Source organism: Lepisma saccharinum, chromosome 2 (genome assembly GCF_977018435.1).
Source record: "Lepisma saccharinum chromosome 2, izLepSacc3.1, whole genome shotgun sequence".
Lineage (NCBI taxonomy): Eukaryota > Metazoa > Arthropoda > Insecta > Zygentoma > Lepismatidae > Lepisma > Lepisma saccharinum.
Genome location: NC_139230.1, coordinates 46,874,088 through 46,890,072, shown reverse-complemented (window position 1 = coordinate 46,890,072; position 15,985 = coordinate 46,874,088).

Genomic DNA, 15,985 nt, shown 5'->3' with positions numbered 1-15,985 from the left:
ATCGTTCTTAATAATTCGACAGTGATATTAATTTTCAACAATGTAGTTTGTCCTGCAACAACATATTTTTAAGGGATATAGATAGAACCTCACAAGTGTATGTTTAGGGCTAGTGGTCGCCTTTTGGCAACTTTTGGTGCCAAACGGGGGGGGGGGGGGGACAAGGAAAGTTTACTCTCTCTTGGTAGACAAGGCCTAGCATTAAGAGGCCATAGTGCGGAGGCAAAAAATGGGGAGCAACTGTCCCCTAAATCGAAGCCACCGTTGAACGCTGCAATTTTTATAACAATGTGACGATTCATTGTGTTTGTGCGATTATTATGCCATTACGTCATCATTCTACGGTGAAGATAAAACGTAAAATAACCAAAATGAGACACAGAGATAGAAGAAACTCTCTCCATTAAGCGTAAAATAGCCTATGCAATGTATATTTATCATGGGCGGATTAACTGGGAAATGTAATACTTTCGCCTGTGCCGAAACGTCTCAATTTTTAAAACTGGGTGGCCTAGTGAAATTGAGAAAGTATCAGCCCCGGTGCCTCGTTCCGAGCACTGGTCGGTGATCCTGTACTATGACGAGGGAACAGCGTTCTTCTTCATAGTTCACTTGCTCATAGAAAAATTGATTGAGACTGGATTCCCAGAGGGACAGGCCCACCATTTCTTGTTTATCAAATTTTCAACTGTGAATATTTGCTTCAAAGTAAAATTAATTACATTGTTCCCTGTGGATGATACCTACCAATGTTTCTGAATTACTTTTGTTCATAAAATGATAAAGGTAACGGGCACGGAATGAAATTCACGTATTAGACCTATCAGTAATGAACAATTCTTGCAGTAATAATAAAATATTACTAATTACCAGAGCTTAACCGTGATCGATTCGTTCACGGTAAAATTTACGCAATGTGGAGACAGATGGAGACAAGTAATACAATTCGACAAGACGAGAATTTTGACGTGAACTAAGTTTCAGCACCGTTCGACGTGAAAGCTTCACGAGTTATTTTTAAAGAACACTGTTTCAAAGTCTGCGAGCTATATTTCCGCATTTCTATTCATAATGTCACTGATTGGGAATGACCTTCAAGAGCGTAGATTTTCATGAATGACTAGTATGTCAGTGAATGTGTGAAGAAACACGTCTCCTCTGACTAAAAGCGCAAATTATGGTAGAGTCCCTTGGTAGCAGAGTGCCAAAGATTTTCTGGTGGTAGGAGGGGAGGATTGCACGTAATTGTTCATTTATCCCATAAGAAACTTCAAGTCCTTGCTTCTTATGTATATGCATACAAAATATTGAGGACAGAGTGCTGAAAACAATTTCCCCTCTATTTCTTTATTGTTACTGGCGTTTTAAATACGAGTATTTACATTTTGTGCACATATCCCCACCCATTCGCTTGTAGGAATAATGCGGCAAATTCATCAGTCCTTCAAAAACCGCCACTTCACCCTCTGTGGTGTCTCAAACTGAAAATATATATTATCTTTAAATAAGTGGTTCTCAACCTTTTTCAGTCTGGGATCCACCTTGAAGGATATTACGCTTCACGGAACCCATAAAAATGGCCGCCGGCAGAATTACTTGAAGGGATGTGCACCTAGTATATAATCATATTTTTGCTAACATCGAGTTCTTTAAGAAACCCTCCTTTACACTTGCGTTAAGAAATTACGCATACTTCATTCTAGAAAAGTAAATATGTAATTTAAAACACTAATTTACTATAGTCTAACTAATAACACATGCTGAAATTGAGAGATGCCGGTAAAAAACAATGGTAGAGCGTAAATAATAGACATGCAGAGTTTAGACTATGTACGTACAACACGGGTTAAATTTGAATTATTAAAGCAATATATCTTAGTAATTTAAATATAAGAGTTTTATGTATATATATATACAGGGTGGCTACAAACAAGCAGAAATGAAATTCCCTGACTTTTCCAGGTTTTCCAGGACAAAATTTACATTTTTCCCTGACAATTACAAACTAAACTAAATCGATGTTTTTGCAAATGGAAATAATAAACTCATACAGATCCAGGTATGGATTTGTTAAGTACCAATATTATTTTCTATGAAATTGACTCAATTTCTCTATTCTCTATAATTTGAATTCAAACTGCAAAATAGTGAACTTGGAAAATTATTACAATTCACAAGCTAGGGAAGGATTACAGAATTTTGTCATACGCAGTAAGTTTAAAATAAAATACTTGATTATTTTTAAAGTTACGACTCAATGAATAAAGCAAACAACTTAACTCTTGCATATAAGTGAAACAATTGAATCGAACAAAATAAAGTGTCATATTTCCTTACATTATCAATGGGATTTCTGCTTCAGTTCAGTATATCCAAGTCAAGTACTGTGAAACTGACAACATGCAGTTATACCATTAATGCTGTCGAAAAGGGTATGTAGGTATTAGAAATTTAACGCAAAGAATTTATAGAATTGCATTGTATAGGTACCTGATTTAGCTAACCATACATTAAAACAGGAACACTCTAATAATACGAGGGTCATCCTGAAAAAAGCTCCAATGGTGCCTATACGCAGCACTGGTGGTCAGAGATAGACGCACACCCATACAGGCAGGAAGAAGTGGCATGTAGCAGTAATCTGGTACAGTTGCAATGCAGCCGTTTTAGGACAGTTCTAGGTTAAAGATTGCAGCTGTCATACAGTCTCCCACCGAGCCTAGCCTACAATGCACACTCAGAATTTGGCATAGAGCCGCCAGCAATTGTGTGAGGTGTGCAGACCGGACGCCGTGTATGGTCAGACGATGGTGCAGACAATTCACGGAAGGCCAATCGAATGTGCACAACCCCATACAGCTGAGTACACACAGGCCCTTTGCATCACTTCAGGTGAGAGATCTTGGACCACTCCCTGTACAGCCCTGGCCTTGAATGTACCGACTTTCATCTCTGTTTAACTGAAGAGGTTTCTGGCAGGGCAACACTGCGGTAGAGATAGTTCCAGTCTTTGCTGTCCGACACATATACCATGGGCATATAAAATTTAGTGCCATGCTACGACAAATGCCAGAACAATGGTGGTGATTATGCCGAAAATTAGGTTAAGACTCACTGTTACTAATGCAATAAATTACAACTGATATTCATGTTTTATTTATGCCTAATCGGTAGGGACCTTGATATTTTGTTATTTGTTTTCAAATAGGTGTATTTTCTTATTTTTTATTTTTTACTATACGGTGTTATTTTTCTCAAAATTCACATTTTCATTTTAGCGCATTTTCTGGCAAATATCTGAAATTATTCCTTCATGGTGTTTTTAAACTACTGTTTCAAATTGTAAGTCACATGGCTTACGCCTCTTCGTGAGAGTTTTTTGGGAAAGTTATTTTCCATATTCCTTTTTTTAATTTTAAGGTAAGGATTTTAGATAATGGAATTTCCCCCGTATATACTGAAGGGTGCATAATGACCATAAGTTGCGACGCACCCAAAAAATTAAAATCAATCAATCTCACGTGACAGATACCGATATATAATGGCACCAAAAAATTGGCATTATCTTTTTCTGACTTGTCAGTATTAAGTTTCCCAAAATTCGCTTTTTTGTTTTAGAACATTTATCTGCCAAATATACCGAAACTTAATACTCCATTGTGCTTTTAAACGATTATTTTAAATTGTAGATCACATGGTCTACGTATTTTCGTGACAGTTTGATATGTTGGAACAGATTTTTGAGGAAGTAAAAGTAAAGTGCTCCCCTGCACTTTTCCATGAAGGTGTATAAGGGTGTGGAGTTAGGGACCCACACTTTCTTGATCACGGCTAAAGGTGGGGGTGATGTGATAAGCACCATGCTCCTGGCTACCTTTATCCCACAAAGTTTCCTCAAGGTACAAGCTTCATACGATGCTGGGTGGGTGCCGGAGCAGTTTGAATAGGTGGAAAACATCCCGGTTCTCCCCTGCAGGGGATCGACCCTGGGTCTCTTGCATAGTAGTCAGATGCCCTAACGACCGAGCTCCATTATTACTCGCTCGACAAATGTCGGTGGAGCGCACTTAGCTTGGTAATTCAAAACATATCTCGTGCGACAAATACGAGGATGTGGATCCCGCGTGACGGTAGATACGCACTCGATCTCCTGTTAGAACCCTGCCACTTTTCTCTGTGATGCAAATGGTTTTGATAGAAGTTGAAAAAATCGTGGGAAATACATGATTTAATGTGGTTGTCGGAATTATTCCATGTACGTATAACTCTATAGTTTACTCTTGAGTAAAATGTTGGAAAACTTGCATGTTCTATGTACACAAAAAGGCCTAAAAAAGACAAGAATGTTGGATTTCATGGAAATTTTCGTTGTTTTAGGTCACTTCTTTAAAAAAAATCGCTAAAAACGCCAACAATTCACATTTTATGACAAATTCGCATTATTTCGATATTTAGAAAGGGCGAAAAATGTGTACTACAGACATCACTGCACATTCCTAAACATAACTTCGCTGCAATTACCATTTTTCACGGTTTTGGCATTTGCGAAAAATCAATCGGAAATTACTTTCTGGCCACCCCTCATATAAATCAGTAGATGGAAAGTGAAAATTTAGCAGGGCTGGCAGAAAAAAGTCAATTCTTGAAGAAAGTGATTTGCTTTTATGATTGAATGATTCGAGTAAATATGATATTATAATATATTTACATATTTATTATTAGTATTTCATTTCATAATATTGGACATTAACCTTACTCAATGAGAGATTAATGACCATCTCTCACGAGTTTAAACAAACAGGACAGAGAATGGTGTTAATTTCATTGCAATACTAGTGTTGCAGTAAATTTGAGGTTGGGAGCATGCACTTGCAAATTTTTATAACGTTCACCAATTCAGATTTATGTTTCACTTTTTCGTGATAGTATTCAATATATATCCAGTTTTGTTGGATTCTTCTTGATATCTAATAATAGTGCAATGTCATTGTAAACGTATGTTAACTTGTGCGAAACCAGTAATACGTCAGGATGATGAAAGAAAACCTTTGTAAGCACTGCTACATTAAATGAGGTGAAGTGAGCCAGAAGAGTAATAAAATTCCAGCAGCATATTTGCAGTCTAAAGTTCTTCTTGTTTATGCATACGATTTTTGTTGGATGTTGCAGTCCGAAGACATCGAACAAAAATCATAAGAGTCCCATGCATGCAATTTCTGTCACATGTTGCAGTGAGATACTTTGTCGGGTGGCGATATTCGACAAAAATCAGGTGTATCAATGGAACCTATTTGTTTCCATGTTCCTTCAGTTTGCCCAACAAAATGCCTCACTACGACGTCCGACAACTATCGGACGGTGCCACCCGCTCCCATCCCCTCCATCTGTTGACAGTTCTGTCTCCTTACTACTCTCCCATACGGACAAGAAAAAATTATAATTCAATGCACTTTCCACGTAATATTTAGAGGCTTAACCTTTACTCCCTCGATGATATTATATGGTATCATCAGAGCGAGGTTGTTCTGACCCGATGAAACCATATGGTGTCATGGTGCAGATTACGACATGAATGTGCTTTTTGGACCCTCATACTCTTCTGTTTGAGTTGAAACTCTGACACAGGTCTGGAGCAAGCCTGGGGGTAAATTCATATTGATGATTAACTCCCCCCCTCTCCGCAACATCTCCATGACACATTTCCGAATAGTTTCACATTTCGGCTCATTATTCAACTTGTATGGCACCCAGGAACATGAAACAAGTTTCAATCTCTTTGGAATCGTCCATTCTTTGAAGAGAATACTAAGGTTTGCGCCTTCTCCCGAAAATAGCGAGAGAAGAGGGGTAAAAACTCCAGATTTTTGTTGTTGTTTTTCATTGAAATTCGGTGGTCACGCCCCCAAATTCCCCTTCCTCGGTTTGGCAATCTTAATTGTACACGGTTGCATGCTATGATGTTCTAGCTGCAAAACAAAACTTATCCGAAGTAGATTGCTCCCATAGTGCCCGAGTTATAACAATTTTCCTCCAAAAATGCTAATTACCTATTTTTCGTTAAAAAAAAAGAAATCACATTTTGGTTTATTATTCAACTTGTATGACACCCAAGAACATGAAACATGTTTCATTCTCTTGAGAAATGTCCATTCTTTAAAAAGAATACTCAAGTTCGCACCTTCTTCCCAAATAGCGGGAGAAGAGGGGGCAAACTCCACGTTTTTTTTTATTGAAATTCGGGGGTCGCGCCCCCAGACCCCCTTTCCTCGGTTCGGCGTTCTGAATTGTACACGGTTGCATGCTACGATGTTTTAGCTGAAAAACAAAACTTATCCGAAGTAGATTGCTACCATAGTGACTGAGTTATAACAATTTTCCTCCAAAAATGCTAATTACCTATTTTTCGTATAAAAAAAAACAAGAAATCACATTTTAGCTTATTATTCAACTTGTATGACACCCTAGAACATGAAACATGTTTCATTCTCTTGAGAAATGTCCATTCTTTAAAAATAATACTAAAGTTCGTGCCTTCTTCCCAAATAGCGGGAGAAGAGGGGCAAACTCCAGATTTTTATGTTTTTCCATTGAAATTCGGGGGACGTGCCCCCCCCCCCCCCCCAATCCCCCTTCCTCGGTCCGGTGTTCTAAATTGTACACGATTGCATGCGCTGATGTTTTAGCTGCAAAACAAAAGTTATCCGAAGTAGATTGCTCCCATAGTGCCCGAGTTATAACAATTTTCGTCAAAAGAGTGTTCGAAGTAAATGAAGACGATATTCCCTGACATTTCCCTGACTTTTTTTGACACCTCAAATTCTCTGACTTTTCCCGGTTTTCCAGGTTTTCCAGGTCTGTCGCCACCCTGATATATATATATATATATATATATATATATATATATAAGAGTTTTATGTATATATATAGTTATAATTGCGGCAGCCAGTTACCAAAGCAACACCCTTAATCCACGATCCTTGAATTATCATTTCTTTTATTTTATCGGATATCTCAATGTTGGCATTTTTCACATATCCCTGCGCATTAACACTATGTTATTGATGCAAATCTATAAGTTGTACGGCAGAAACACAACATACTATTCACCTTGAAACCATGAAATCAAGTTGAGGTATTGTAACTGATATGGTTGAATGCTCTGCGCAGACTTCAAGGCGCCAATGCAACAGTCCTTTTTTATCTTCCCAGTTGTATCGTGTAAGTGTCGGGAATCACTCGCCCAATTACAAAGTATTTCAGTTCGGCTCTGTGGCTCAAATGTTAGCATGACGCGCTACAAAACTCTGTCTCCTAGGTTCGCATCCTGGATAGAAGTTGTGCTTGTTCCAACAGTCTGTTTCATCGTTCATTCTAACCTTCATATTATATGGGAGACTTGCCACAGGAATCCTCAATGTGAGAAAGGTACAGCCATTTGCTGCTGTTTTATACTGCCGCCGTAACTCGGTCGTTAGGGCGTTTGACTACCAGGCGAGGGAGAACCGGGATTTTTCCACCTGTTCAAGCGGCCTTGGCGCCCACCCAGCGTCGTACAAAGTGGGTATCTGGAGGAAACTCTGGGGGCGGCCAGGGCTTCGGCTGTGACCAAGAAAGTGTGGGGCCCAACTCCACACCCCGTATATGCCCTCATGGCGTGGTACGAAGCACAGGGGAGGATTATACTTTTTTCCCTACTGATTGATTTAATTAATTGACTTCTCCCTTCTGTCTCTTTTACCCAATCGCGAAAATTAGGATGTAATTGATGCGCGGGCAATAACAAATACGTATGGACAGTGCGCAATACAGACTGACTGTAGTCCAGGCAGAGTGGGATTTATAAAAATTGGGCTCCTGGACTATCCCTTGTTTTAGGCACTGTCGATATTATCATTGTTATTATTATTATTATTATTATTATTATTATTATTATTATTAACCGTTTTGTTTTCATGGTACTTCACTTCCACTAATTGCGTGCTCTGTATTAATAACACTTGTAAACTTTAAAATATAGACACGTCTGATTATAAATTATTCAGTAAATTTAAGTTTCTTTTAAAATTGCCACTTTCAATATGCATTTCACCACACCACACTAATACTGCACACGCACTAAAGGAACAGAAACCAACATTACATTACGGTAGCCACACTGGACGCGAATTAACCAAGAAACAAGGATGTTGATTTGGACCGTTAGTTGCCCTCCACTTCACTTGACTTTTAATTATTGGCATTTAAAATGTTTACATTCGTTTTTACGAGGAACAATTGTTTATATTCTAGCAATAAAATTGTACATATTGTTTATATGACGTGACCTTTGAAAATAGGATCATCATGCAAGAACTTATTTAACCGCTAGAAACTCCTTCCTTCTACCTTCATTCATGAAATAAGCAGGTAAAAGTGATCTGACATGTTCTAATCTGCTATTATCACAACATTAAGAAAATAGTCGATGGTCTTTTTCACTTCTGCCCCTTCAGGGCCTCATTTACGTGCGACCATAGGTTATAGCATAAGATAGCTTAGTAGCAACCCTCTCCCCCCCTTTCCTGAGTACAGGGTGTAATACGTGGAGAGGGGTTGGCATTTTGGTGCTTACAGGAAAATCATCCCTTACACCCCGCTTCTGTTATCGCTAATAAGGAACCCTCTCCACTTGTGGTCTGTATTCACAAACTTTCAGTGGCGTGCACATAAATGTAGTAATGTGAGCATAAGGGAGTTATTTTTACCACTCCTAGTCCTGCCATCTTTTCCTATATTTTAAGTGTTTTGAAAGGAAAGTTGATCAAAATAAGAATACGCCCTCTAAAACTACTTCTAGATACGCCACTGTTACATAACTTCGCAGCTTGCACATCATAATACTGGTCTATCACCCAGTAACAGAATTTAACAATTTAACCCCGTTTAGCGTGAACACAATACAAGCCGATGTAGTGGTTAGTATAACAGCCTGTTTTGTTAATATTTACCCGCTCAATTTATATATTAATTACACTGTTCGGCAAAATTAAACTTTTTGTCCCTCCCATGAACCAAATTAGGTGATTCTTATAGATTTCGAGCTCCCGAGTTAGAATCCGCAACTCGTTTTTCTCCAAGACGTACCAGTTTTGAGGGAGGGGGTGGGGGCGGGTTTCAATTACCACGCAAAGGTACTATTCTCCCCCCATATAAAATTGCATGCTATCATCAGAATTTCAATATATAACAAGCAGATACAACTACATAAAGAGTAAAAGTTCAACATTTGCATGTCAGTTGGTGTTCCTGCTCCTCTTGTAATTTGTACAGGGTGTCTCGCGTGTCGCATTCCAAAAGAAGTCGGCCAACATATTCACACTCCATTTCCCACTGTAGCGCCTCTCCATGGTAGCTATTTGTTGATGAGACCTTTCACCGTGTTCATCGGAGATCTCACCCAAGCTGTACTCTTGAGGGAAGAAGTCCAAGTGACAATGCAGGAAATGTAACCTGAGGGACATATAAAATCCCATGGTACGAAATGAAGTAATTAACCTGCCCACAATGTCTTTGTAATTAGGTGACTTATGATTCCCGAGAAAATTACTGCACACGTCTCGAAAGGCCTCCCTAGCCTCACGTTCCTCATCACTCAGCTTAGAAAGAAATGTAGGATCCTTCAAAACGTCTCTGATTTGAGACCCTGTATAAACACCTTTCTTCACCTTGGTCTCGCTAAGTCTTGGGAACAGTTTTCTGATATGAGTAAATGCTTCACCATCCCGCTTCAGGGCCTTGACAAATACCTTCATTAGACCTAATTTTATATGGAGAGGTGGTAAGAATACTTTCTCCGGATCCACAAGAGGTTCATTAGCCACGTTCATCTCTCCTGGGACCAGTTGGTTCCTTGGTGGCCATTTTGTGATGGTATACTGCTCTTTGGCTCGACTGTCCCAATGACACAAGAAACAGCAGTGTTCGGTGTAACCTCCTTGTAAACCGGTGAGGATGGCAATAACCTTAAGGTCAGCACATACACACCACTTAAACTGTTCGTAATTTAATTTCTGTAGTAGGTTCCGCATGTTCTCGTATGTTTCTTTCATATGCACAGCATGAGCAACAGGGTAGGCAGGATATTTATTGCAATTGTGTAGTAACTCTGTCTTCAGGCTAGTCCGCGACGAATCTACGAACAGTCTATATTCTTCAGTAATGTAGTCAAATTTCAGTTGTTCCATAAGCGACGGAATGTCACTGCAATACACCAAATCACCATCCTTTGTAAAATTAGGAACTAGGCTCACCTCTCTTTTTCTGGACATCGATATATTCACATCTCGATCAAGTAAATTCCATTGTTGAAGTCGTGATGCAAGCAACAGTGCCTTGGTCTTCGGAAGGTTTAAGTCTCTGATCAGATCATTCAGTTCTTCCTGACTTATCACATGTGGTTCCTTAGTGTCAGACACTGGGGCGTAATTGGGATCTGAATGCGTACTCGAAGATTGTGCAACATCCTGACAAGTCGCAGGTTCTTCGTCGGATGAAACACTGCTCAGTGTGTATGAGCCTGGTGGTACGGATACAGGCAGAACAATACCATGTGGGACAGGTCTCCTCGCGGAATCCAAGTCAGGATACTGTATTTTATGCTTCGTGCCTTTTCAGAAACCTGTAATATTGGTCAGGCAGAAGTAACAGCCTGCAACATGATCCCGGGGCTCGCGCCAAACCATAGGTACGGCGAATGGTATCGATTTATGTGTACCTTATAACCATCCTTTTAGAGTACGCGCACACGAGTTACAACTTTGTTTGGGAGCCCAATCGCGATCCTGGTTGCCGACTTTACACCCAAAGTACAGGTGGTACGCTGTCTTTAGGAACGATGACAATGCCCTCCTTTGCCCCTTGAAGACCACTTCCCCACATATGTAGCAGAATGAATCTACCGAATTTTTGCAAGTTCGTGGCATGTTAGTTTAACACAAATGTCAAAATTTCACGCAGAAACATTTTTTCTTAACGATATAAATAGACACAGAGTAACGCGACTCTCTTACACCACGATCACCTCGGAAGTAAAATATCTGCATCATGGGACAACGAGGTGGATGTCTTGGCACCTTTTTGCAGCCACATCCTGTTTGTCGTCTAGACAAGGGGGTGCCAACGAATGACCACAAGTTGATTACGAATCCTTTTACCTTGAAGGAAGCCGAGGTGACAGTGTAGGAAGAGTGTAACGAAAATAAAACGTTGAACTCCAATGTACACAAATAAGCCTGTCACACATAGTTTAAAACTGTAAGATACCATTCATTTTAGAGACAGTCACTTATGGCTCATGGGACATCGTGAAAATATTTCTTCCAGCAGTAATGTTAAAATGCAATATTATTCACATTTTTGTTTTGACATTTATCTGGAATTCTCAAAAAAATGTGTGTTGTGGCAGAATTCACTGTTTTTTTGGAGTGGGTGGGGTGTATTTGGATTTTTTCTATTTCGGGGGGGGGGCTGTTGTGGGGGCAGGGGAAAGAATGTTCCTAGGATATAGTAACAATTCTTGGATTGAGGTAAAAATACACAATTATGCATTCCAAGCATAAAACATACAATTTCATTAAAAAATTACAATTTTTCGGTAAATTTTTATGGAAAATGCCCCTTAAAAAAAACCTTACGTGCTGTAACTTTTTCAATGCGATATTCGTAATCAGCGACTCGAAATCTATAAGGTACACTCTTTCATCCTCGTGGGAGGATTTTCATGCCGATCAGTGTTATCTGCGTAACAGTTACGATGAACTAACTCCGTGGCAAAAGGTTCCTTCAATAACAACGGTCCGTCAATAGACTTCCTCATTGGTTGACACGTGGTCAGCACATCGAATCGCATTGCCGCTGTTATCTGGTTTTCTCGATCGGAACCTGCTAGTTCACGTAGCTCCCCAATTGCCTTCAAGAAACCGAAATGTTCTGTGATTGCGCTAACTTGAGTTCTAAATATACTTTATGCAAAGATATGCTAATCAGGATTGACCTACAGTTACAAATGGTATCCGAACCACTCTCCCGTGTATCGAACCCGGATCTCCTTGATTACAGGCCGACGACGTTACTACTACTAAATCGGGGAGGCCCTATATGTTAGGCTCTAACCATTCGACTGTTCCGAAGCTCCGATCATGACATGACGGAAATAAAAATAATAAAGCAAACACAGCCACAGTTTTCTTTGCAGTAAAGAATCACCAGTAAATACTTTGAACAAGCCAAAGAAAAGTTTCGCAAAGATACTTCGTAACCTCGTCTTTGAGCTCTGAAAGATGGGCCAAACATTCATTTTGTAACATTTTACTGCCTATTCCGTCCTCAGTCAACCACCGAGAACAGATCTTGTAATGTGTTTGACATGGTTAACTGAATGGATTTGGGGTGAAGAGAACAAAGGAAGTAATTCATATTGCTTTCTTACAGAGAGGGGGAGGGACGAATGGACACGTTTTTAATGCTCTTAGCTTCTCACACAAGGCGTGCTTTTCCTGCATTTACTTGAAAGGCGAAAACGTATAAGCAGCGAAGGAAGTGAATAACTCGTATATTCGCCCAAGTTTGATTTGATTTAGAAATCCACCCAAGAAAAGTAGCTTCACCAAGATAAGAACAATCCACTGGCGCTGTTGCATAATTTTCAACAGTAAGGGAGCAATCAACAGTTTACCATGCAATCCTGCTCCTGCGTTGTCAAAATGTTCAGCACGGTCATCATCTTTATTCAGTGCTGAGCATTTTTATCATCACGAACCTCACACATCGAAAGTAGAGATGTAATATTTATCGTTGTTAAACCTTTTGACAGTGAAGCACTGAAGGAAACTGGCAACACTGCAGTACTCGGGTGAAAGGGAAAAAATAAAGATACACACGCGTTGAAGGAAATGTTGCTGCTATTCAGTTTCTTCAATGTATGGATGTTGGTTGTGTGTTCGCGGTCTTGGAAAGATTTGATTTTGTTATTTAGCGTCGCTTTCCTACCACTTTTGGCTAATCGCGACGACGAGGATGAGTGATGACAGGATGAAATTTATAACATTTGTAATCTTTGTAACATTTAATTACATCGATGAAACTTTTATTTCTGTTATTTATTTTTCTAAATAAGCATTCAAACCAGAGACCTAAACGAATACGTACATGTGGGCATGTTAGAGATTTATCCTATAAAAAAATATTCTTCGTCATAAAGGAGTTAGTTAACACGAACAGTTTTCTTTCTCTTCGTCGGATACGGTGCACAGTTCACTTTTCCCTTCAACGGTTTCTCATGAGTAGACCTGTCTTAAGAAACTGCAAATGGCTAAATATTGATTCGAAGTATTGAATTAATTAATAATAAAATCCTAGGTAGGTCACCCCGTGATAGTCAGACACCATACCACGTTCATTATTGCACTTCAGATATTGCATTATAATATTAATTGTCAGAAAGGTGTGGAATATTTATTGATGATATGAATGTGAATCATGTAAAGGTAAAATAAAATTTATTAAATCGTTGCACGAATATAGCTGTAAGGGGCCACACTTTCTATCTCACTTAATGTCCACTATTTTGGACAATTACTTGATTTAGGAATATTTGAAAAATACTAGCCAACGACGAAGGTGCTATGCCTGCAGTCGTTTGTAGAAACCACAGAAAATCTCAGTCCGGATACGAGTGCATCAGCTTAATCTATGGCGTAAACTTGATCTGACTTTTGTAATTGTTATTCGGCCCAGATTTGAAAGCACCACTGATGCAAGGCCTCTTGTTGAGTGAGCGTGTCATCCGTTTCTGTTCCTCAAATCCTAACTTATGTTGGCGGTATCTCACCTCACGTAAAAGTGTATCATTTTAAAGAGTGGGAAGTTGCATGAACGTTTACTATACTGTAGCTAAGAAATGCTGATTACAATGACAGAAATATATTAATGTTGCTACAAAGTTATCGTTGAGAAATCACATCTTGTAACTTGGATAACTAGAAAAGTATTAAAAGAAAGTTTGAACATTGTAATTTTTGACTTCATTGAAACGTGATGGAAAATGTGCGAAGATTTTTATTAGATTCTCGTGTTTACAGTCAAAAATACAATTAACACCTGTTATTGTAAAATATTCTGGCTGCGAATATGAGAGTTGTTGAAAGGTTCCCAATATAGCTATTTCGTTCTTTGATTTATTGGGCTGCTTTAAATAAAATTCGTGAAGGCAACGAGAGCAAGTGAAATATTCATTCGAGAATTAGACTGCAACAATCACTAGCAGAGTTGTCTGTTTCCATTCGAATCGTGCCCGCGACAAAAGCCAGTTCCGAGCGACCCAGCTGTCAGCTGGCGCCAAAGTGTCGGGAATCGTCTCAAGCAGACCTTCAGTGAGCACACAGGCAATGAATTCGGTTTCTAACTGACACGTATACATACAAGACAAGGGACGTGACCGGGGATGGAGGATTGGGACAAAATATACTTTGTTCAATTTGGACCAAATTGTCTGTTTTTTACCATATATTTAGTAACAATTGATTTGCTCGCTCACACTCTAAACATTTGTTTCTATGACCCGAAACTCAAGATTATGCTTATTACTTCAAAATTGCTATTACAAAATTGTTAATTTGACTTCACGTAATGGATTTTCAGTTTTCAATATAACGCAGGTGCTCTGCATAGCCATGGAGTCCAACAGCCTTCTTAAAGACAAAAGCCTATCAACGTGTTCTTCGTTGAGCGCATTGAGTCCCACCGCCGCTGTTATCAGACTTTCTCAATAGGAGCCAGATCGTCCTTATTAAGTTTTCCTAACTATATTCTCATTCTTTTGAGTCATCACCCAAATTTTGGAACTCTGACCAGAGTTCGAACACGGAACCGCGGATAATACGCGGGAGACCTTTCATGGTAAGAGTATGATAATTACAATGGAATGAGAGCCCCGAAGCTAGATATTTTGGCGCCCTAGTAGTAGGGTGACCATAATATTTTGGCCCAAAAACGGGACAACCCAAGATCAGTTTACCTCCTCCCCTCCTGAAGAATCAGTTAGGCCTAATTATAAAATTATTGTTATAATTATACTATCGTTATTATTATTTGAAATATGAACTGTCGTTTTTATAATCTCGGTCTGACTTACACGGTATTTCTGGTTCCTTCTGATCAACCTTTGATGTTAGCCCTACGCTAAAGTTGAGGAGTGCAAGAAGTATTTATCAGAACAATCAATCTTCTTGAGAGCAGCTATATTTTTTCATCAACCGTTTATAAATCTCCTTGAAAACCTTACCCCACACATCTGAAGCGAGATTTGCCATTTGAGTTTCTGGTTTGTGTCTTGTACCAAGTCCCTATTGAAACTGCATGTACGCTTCTTGGGCATGCTTATGCACTGCTCTACAAATAACAGAACACACGCAAAACAATACAACTTTTTTTAGCATGAAATGTCTCAACTTTATACTTGGTTTTCAAGCTAACACCTAGACTTTTATAAAACGGGACAAATAGTGTTTTTAAATAATATCGAAGGGACGACCGGGACACGCCTCTCAAACGGGACTGTCCCTGTACGGTTACCCTATATAAATTACAACATAAATAAGGACTTAATGAGTGAAATGTTGAAAAGAAGAGCGTGTCCGATAGCACGGTGCATTGAAATCGAGGGGTTAGGTTACGATGAAATGTTGCACGCAGAATGAAGCAACAACTGTCTACAACGTATCACCACCGAAACTTAAGTCTTGATGGTTATTTATATCTCGAAGGTAGCAGCTTTGATGACGTCAGTGTTCATTTAATGACGAGTAGATAAATGGTTACTACGAAGTCAACGGTTCTGAACACGATTTACTTGTCGCCCGGCGTCCAATGTTCCGAATTCTGGACTGGGCATGGATGTGAGTGTCACTTCATCAACTTCATCCTCATCGTCGCGATTAGTCAAAAGTGA